General features: G+C 34.0%; 1 long non-coding RNA gene across 1 annotated transcript; it reads right to left on the bottom strand.

Moving 5' to 3' along the window:
* Positions 1-1,290: 1,290 nt before the first annotated feature.
* LOC107769871 (uncharacterized) lies at positions 1,291-3,099 on the bottom strand. The gene is made up of 2 exons (XR_001644498.2): positions 2,870-3,099; positions 1,291-1,603 (listed from the first exon to the last, which is right to left on the bottom strand). It is a non-coding gene; the product is annotated as an uncharacterized LOC107769871 (long non-coding RNA).
* Positions 3,100-8,100: the final 5,001 nt, after the last annotated feature.

The raw sequence follows: 8,100 nt of genomic DNA, 5'->3' as shown, positions 1-8,100 counted from the left end.
AGCTACTTATGCCCTAAAACAACCGAGCGAAGTGTAAATATCCAAAACGACCGGTCGGGTCGTTACATCCCCATATTACCATTGCATCACATAAGTCACAATAAGTTATCGTACATTTTTTAACGAAAATTTTTGATTGAAGTCTACTTAATTCGAAGCATCACAATGATGTATAGGCTCCAACCTGGAAACAAAAGTTCCCAAAACCAACTTGGAAACACATTGCCTTGCATAGTAAGGTACTTTTAGAAACTAAAAAACAAAAATTGTAACTTGCACCGGAAAATGAATTGAAGACATTTGCACAATACTCTATAAGCTACAACCTATAGAGTTCTGCAAATTTGCAAAAGAGATGGTGATGCTGAATAGATCATCTGCCAGATTAATCTAAGAAGTTGCTTCCCTCAATCAAATACACCAATTATTTAAAGTCTGCAGTAGAATCACAATCCAATACTTTATTTCTCTATGCTTGAGCGCACGATGGAAAGGGATGGCTACAGTGCATATGGAAGTGAACCAGCCTCTCCAGACTCTTTGTAAGATAAGGCCCTCCTAAAGCAAAAAATTATCACATTTGACAATGCCTAAATTGCTTCATATTTGTGAAGTCTGAGTCTTCTCCTGAAGATGACACTCTAATCCTCCATATTATCTAGAACATCATATGCAGTTTTACATATAACCTGGCTACCATTAAGCATATTACATCGGAAATCTAATTCCACGCTTAATACATTAAGCTAAATTGTAGGAACCTGCTGGTTGCTCTTAGAACTATTGTAGAAGGGAATAGGTTGGCATTATCTCGATGCAATTCAAATGACTACTATGTAATCTGTCATTATAAAGTTGAATGCAGGTCAGTTGCTATGATTACTACGAAATCATATAGAGATAGGGCGAAGTTAAAATCCGAAGAGTTGTATCATATGAAAAGAGTTAAAAAAGAATTAGTGAATAAATAAGAGAGCCAAATTTTGGGTTGGCCTGAAAAATCTAATGCAGAAGGAGCCTTGGAGGGATTAAATTATAAGTATGTCCAAGTATTAAAATAGTAACAATCACGTTATACGGCCGTTCTTGACAAATAGAGCAGAATTTAAGAACTTTCAAGCCCCAGTTCACATTCACATTAGCATCCAAAGATTAAACTTTCATGTCGTAGATTATGAGAGCAACAATAAAAGATTTCTCAATTTTATCATTCAATTCTTACGAAAATAGTTGCGCTAAGAACTTTGAAAATCTTGGTTTAAGACAATTAGTAATTAGATGCACATAATAACCCAAGAAACATAACTATTACTTTACTTTATTAAAAAATTACACAAAGAAACATAAATGAGCAGTACAACTTCACGGCTTACCTTTTTTTTTTTTAAATATGAAATGGATGGACCGCATCTTTTCCTTTGCCAAGAACTCCAATGAGGGGAAAAACTTGACCTTGCATTTGATATCTTGTTGACATGATTTTTGTTTGCAAGAAGACGATCACTGTTTCCTCTCAATTTTTGAGGCATCATTACAACAACAGTACTTTTTTCTCGGTCATTGTTATATGACCATAGATTTTGGCATCCTTATCATGAGCTTCCTTAACCAAATGAGAATATTTTTTATTTGTGGGGAATCCATCTATATAATAATATTTTTCGCAAGTGAATAGTATAATCATCATATCAATATTATAATTATTCTATTTCATTTGACCAAAAGAAATATGCATAAAGGCACGCTCAGTTAAGCACCAAAATATAACAGGGTTAATCATTTTTCGTATCATGTGTTATAACTTAAGGAAATAAGAAAGTTAACACTTAACACAGACAAATAGAAGAAACATAAAAAATATACTTTGACACTTAATTGAATGGGAAATTGGTTCAACTCTAGATGGACAACAGATAGATACATTTGATCAAGGAAAATATGTAGAACGACACATTACCTCGAGCACGCAGATTCAAGATGTCGCACATGATCAGGAGATGGCTGTTGTTAACATGTCGATTAGCTTCTCCTCTCCTCTTTCTTTACCCATTTTTGTTTGTCTAAAAGGTCTTATTACTCTGGCACTGAAGTAGTAAAAGCACAAATATTCCATTGCTACTTTTACAGAATACTATTGTATTTTTTAAAAGGGTGGTATAAAGTAGTAGATTATGAGTATTTCCTAACATGACCAATAACCCAGTAAAAGGGGAAAAGGGGAAGAGGTCAGTATTGGTGAGTACGGACATACATGACCTCAATGGTTAACTAATCTTAAGTTGTGTGTTCAATAATTCCAGTTGTTCCAATTTTGTTTGAAACAGTAGAAAAGGAGTTACTTTACTAAACCAAGTATGGGATAAAACATCCTCTCCTCCCTATATCATATTCATAGTCCTCTAGCCTTCACAGAATTTCAAAGTAAAATGAAAAAAAGACATCGAGGTAGATTAATGCATGCAATCATTTTGGTGTCATTAAAATTCTCGAAGTCCTTAACATACCCATTATTTACATAAATTCAGAAAATTTAAGACAATCAAAGGTGACTCCAACCCACAACTCAGTATCAGGCCATGCAAGCTTCCACATCAAAGTTTCTGATTAGCGGTCTAAAAGCTCTAAGACTGCTTTATTCCACCTCCTCCCCCCTCCCCCGGGAAAAGTTAGTCTGCCCATTTACTTGGTCCGAACAGTTGAGAAGAGGAAGTGACAAAATAGGAAATGGGAAATAATAGCCATCAATACTATCGACAAGCTACCCTAAAACTATTGAACTAAGTACCACTTCGAAAACTCAAACAAAAAAAATAACAAAAGAGCGAAAGAATGGGAATAAGAATGTTCCATAAGAATCAAAAAATGTTACCTTGCCCAGAACTGAAGCTTCAACATAGGAGGAGTATTTCTCTGCCCACTAATCGATCTTACTACGAATGCTACAAGCATGAGTAATTCGTTACTTGCAAAACAAAGTAAATGCAGGACAAAGCTAATTTTTCTTCTCCTAACATTAGGATTTATAAAGGGAGAAGCGAGTGGGAGAAGCGAAGAGACGTTCGAAGAAGAAAAACTTGGTGTTTAAAACTTCAAGATTGGTTTAGTAAGTGCGAAAGAATTTTCGAGAATGTGGCAGTTCAAAATAGATCATATAGCAAATGTGGTGTTCAGATTAGAAGACATGTAACCTAACGTAAATGAAATATCTATACTACCCTTGTTTTGCATTTTAATACCAAGAAACACACAGGTCGAAATTCTAGCTCTTCTATAATATAGAAAAGTAAATGTTATTATTATTATTTATATATAGTAGACAGGAGATGTTCAATTTTGTTGAAGAAAATCTTACTTTCACAGCTAGTTGGAGTGAGTTAATTTATGTCAATTGATGCTAGGCTAAAAATCCATGTTTTGCATGTAATTTGCCTTGAATTATACCTCAATCTTGTTAACTTTGGTGTAAATATTTGTGACTCGATCTTAATAATGATGTTTATATGTGTAGGAGTCATTTTGAAGTGATTTGGCAAGCTTGCATGCAAAGTGAAGTAAAAACAGATGAATTTGGAGTGAGTATGATTTTGGTGTCTAGGTTGGCGTCAGGCACTAACCAAAATGCCAATGACAGAATAGTACAGAAGTGAAAAACTTTGGTGTCAAGGTTGGCACCAGGCGCCAAGCGAGATGGCTAAGGGCAGATTTCGTCCTAATTTGGCTAGGACTTGGTAGTTTCGACCTTACACGCCCCCAACATGTATAAAAGGGGTTGTAAGCCTATTTCGTAGGGGGGAGACATTATTGGAGAGGCAAGAAGGCTACGGGAACACTTGGAAGCAAGGAATCACAAGAGTTTTCTCTTATGTTCTTCCTTAATCTGTATTTAATGCTTTTAATTATTTTCATGATTGTTAGTATGGTTATGAGTAGCTAAACATTTGATAACAACTAGGTCGGGAATCTAAATTAGAGTAAGAATTTGAGAAGTAAATGCGTAAGCAATAACAACAAGGAATTGAACAAGTAGAATTAAAGAGATGAAAAATAAAAGGATATGGAAAAAATTCAAGGAAAGAATTCCAAGAACTTCCAAGAACGCAAGTTCTATAGCCTTGACATGATCAAAGTAACAACGTCTTGATTTATGGAAGAAATCAAACGCCTTTACTTAAAAAGAAAATCAAAACAATAGATTCGGATCTTGACCGCTTTACGAGTAACTTGAGACAACAATTAATAACTAGTATTAATCGGCTTCTAAGAATACCACAATGGAATCAAAGATATCATAAAAGAGAAGTAATCTTACTACCTTGAACTATGAACTAGTAAAGGTTGAAAGATAAATCTCAAAGCACAAGTAACAAAGGTTCAAAAGAATTCTCAAAGTATGATATACTTAATCAATAATCTAGTCTCTTATGAATGAGAAGAACTCCTTATTAATAGGAGTGAAAACCCCTTAAAATAATGTAGGGGGTTGCTAAAAAGTCATCTAAATTAGGTAGGGGTTGCTAAGGGGTCACAATAGCCATCAAACTTAGGTAGGGGGCTCTTAAGGGGTAACAAAAGCCATCAAAATTTGGTGAGAGGCGGCCAAGACCCTTTGGGGCAGATTTGGGCCTTAAAACAACTAGTTTGGGCCATTGGTTTGGACTCCAATTGGGATCCTTTTGAAACACCCCCTTTTGGACCTCTTTTAAACTTATTTTGAGCCCTTTTTGGTGGACTTCAAGGGCTGATTTGGTGACCCAATTTTCCTCCTCTTGGACTTTAATTTGGACCACCATATAATTGTAAAACTTGGTCAATATCACATCCTTTATCCTTGAGCTCTTCCTTCCAATTAATAACTTTTTTATTTGCACTTGAAGTCTAATGACCTTGTTTTGTAATTCTTTAGCTTGACATCTTGTTAAAGGCCATCTTTGAGATTCGAAAGCTTCATCCTTGTCCTTGAATAGAGTTGAGCTTTCTAGGATGCTATCATTCCCCTCTTCTTGAAGAAAATTCGTCCTCGAATTTCGATATTGCAAGAAAAAGAAAACATGTACTAGTAAATGGTATCCACTAATCTGAAAAAATAGTAGGAATAAAACAAGATAGTGACAATGTATCCATTTAACCCAATCAATCCTAATAGGTGTAAATACTCCTTTATAAAGCATATGGACATCATCATCCCAATAAAATTTATGTCTACCTAGATTAATACAATAAAAACCTCTCTTAGATGCACCATGCAATGGAACTTGCAATTCGATCTTGCCGGTACGACAGTCCATAAGTATACATGACAAAGAAATTATAAAAGAGTGACTACACATCCATTTAATATAAGTACCTCTACCACATGTATCAAACAAGATACATTCATGATATAGACTACTATCTGCAATTACAAATCTCATGGATTCCTCTACATGAAATAGTATTTGATCATCAGTGTTACAACAATCATGCATATCCTCTTTACTAGAAACAAATATTTTTACAAGCTTACAATGAACATGACTTGAAGAATGACTCCCCATCACACAACAAAGATCACATGCTAGCACTTTAGCACATGAAAACTTATTAGCCACTTGAATAAGATAAGAAGAAATATTTAACTCATTCGCAAGCCTCTTCTCATAAATTTCATGCCTATTTCCACCAAGTTGGAGTAAGTAATCATCTATGTCATACACAATTTCAAAAGGAAGCGAATTACTCTTGCACTTTAACTTAGATATTATAGTTAATGACTTGATGTGCATCAAAATATCATCATATACAAAAATTATAAAGTCACCAACATAAGAAATAAGAGTGTAATTCATTATCTCCAAAAATACTTTAGGTGTTCTAGAAAGACCAAGAATGCAAATAAACCAATTATACATACCAAACTTGGACTTATTTACCAATGGAACATCATCACCTTGTATTCTTTTATGCAATGGCTCCAACTTAGCAATGCTTTTAGGCAACTCCATGTCATAACCCTGTAAATAAGAATCGAAATAGTCAAAAGGTTTAATAACAAAGAATTTAATCAAGCTTTTGTCTTCCACCATCCAACAAGAATTGATATTGCCGAATTTATGTTGGAATCCAATTGGATCTTTTGCCACCATCTCTTGCGCCTCACCACCCCTTTCAAAAGGTATTTCATCACGTGGCTACACAAAATCACAAGAACTAAAACGAGAAAGAGTTAATGGGTTAGGAAGTAAAGAAACTTTTTTCTTGCTTACACTCTCTTTGGCTTTTATCGCAAGACTAATGTTTTCCTCACCCTTAGCCTCATTTCTCTCACTAGAGAGTTCTTTTCCTTCACTCAATCTCTCTTTTTTTCTCTCTCTACCTCACAGACTTTGTTTCTCTTATTGCTTTCTCTCTTTTCTTTTTTCTCAAGATCATTGTTTACCTCACTTGACATCCCACTCTTTTTACTCAATTCAACCTCTCCTTTTTCCTTTCTTGGAATGTCAACATGCACTCCCTTACTCCTCTCATTCGTTTCTCTCTCATATTTTTTCATATTCTCTTTAACAATCTTTTCATCTTCACAAATTTGTGAGGGAGTCAAAGGCCCAAGACTGAGTTTCTTCCCATTAGCCTCAAAAAAGTATCTATTTTTTTGATACTATATGAAGCACTTCTATAGATATATCATGGCCTTCCCAACAAGATATGAAAACAATTCATGAGAATGACATCACACCAAATCCTCATACCTTCCAATAGAGAATGGTAATAACACTCTTTTATCTACCTTTACTCCTTTCAACATGTAGGGATCAATATGTTCAACACAAGGCAAGTTCAATTTCTCAACCATATAAGTGCTAATTAAGTTATAGTCAAATGCTTTGTCAATTCTAAGGGTATAAATTGTAGACATCACTTTAGCTCTTGTTTGAAAAATTACTTTATCATTGTCTTCTTTCCATTCGATATATTGTAATATCGACCTTTCAAGTTGTTGAGTCATAGATATACTCCTTCCACTGCAGCTGCCTATTTGAGACATCTTGACATAGATTAAAGGAAATATGTATCTCTCTAATTTGGCTTCTTTGTTTTTTTTTCTCAATTGTTCTCTCACAGACTTTACCCTTTTTTTCTCTCGAAATAACCTTTGAATAAAATACTTTGTAGATTTATAGTTAAACCCAACTCGTATGAAGTTCTTAGTAGTAAAATTCATAATTTTGGGGAGCTAATAAAAGAAAAACCAAATCTTATAACTATTAGGCTCGGTTGAAACAAGACGCGAAAAAAAAGGAAATGATTATATATTTAGATTAGAAAGAGTAAGAAAATTCTAGGATCCCCTCATCTTGTTTCCTTTGTTAATTTTTGGAAACAAATTAGATACAAAAGAAATATCCCGGAGAGCACGCAATTCTATTTTTTTGTTCTAAAAACTGATTCTCATTTTTTTTTAAATTCGCCTTTTTTTCTTTACCGGTAGTACTCAACAAATCCCAAGTATTATCAAGAACGAAATCTGGATAGAACTGCTTTGATACCACTTGATAACAATAAAGTTGGGAATCCAAACTAGAGTAAGAATTTGAGAAGTAAATGCGGAAGCAATAACAATAAAAAATTGAACAACTAGAATTAAAATGCAAAAAATAAAGAATATGGAAAAATTCAAGGAAAGAATTCCAATAACTTCCAAGAACGCAAGTTGTATAGCCTTGACAAGATCAAAGTAACAACGTCTTGATTTATGGAAGAGATCAAACGCCTTTATTTAAAAGTAAATCAAAACAACAGATTCGGATCTTGACCGCTTTATGAGTAACTTGAGATAACAATTAATAACTAGTATTAATCACCTTCTAAGAATACCACAAATGAATCAAAGATATCACAAAAGAGAAATAATTTTACTACCTTGAACTATGAACTAGTAAAGGTTGAAAGATAAATCTCAAAGCACAAGTAACAAAGGTTCAAAAGAACTCTCAAAGTATGATATACTTAATCAATAATGTAGTCTCTTATGAATGAGAAGAACTCCTTATTTATAGGAGTAAAAAACCCTTAAAATAATGTAGGGGTTGCTAAAAAGTAATCTATATTAGATAGAGGCTGCTA

This window comes from Nicotiana tabacum, chromosome 16 (assembly GCF_000715075.1).
Source record: "Nicotiana tabacum cultivar K326 chromosome 16, ASM71507v2, whole genome shotgun sequence".
Lineage (NCBI taxonomy): Eukaryota > Viridiplantae > Streptophyta > Magnoliopsida > Solanales > Solanaceae > Nicotiana > Nicotiana tabacum.
This window is presented reverse-complemented; position numbering and strand designations above follow the sequence as displayed.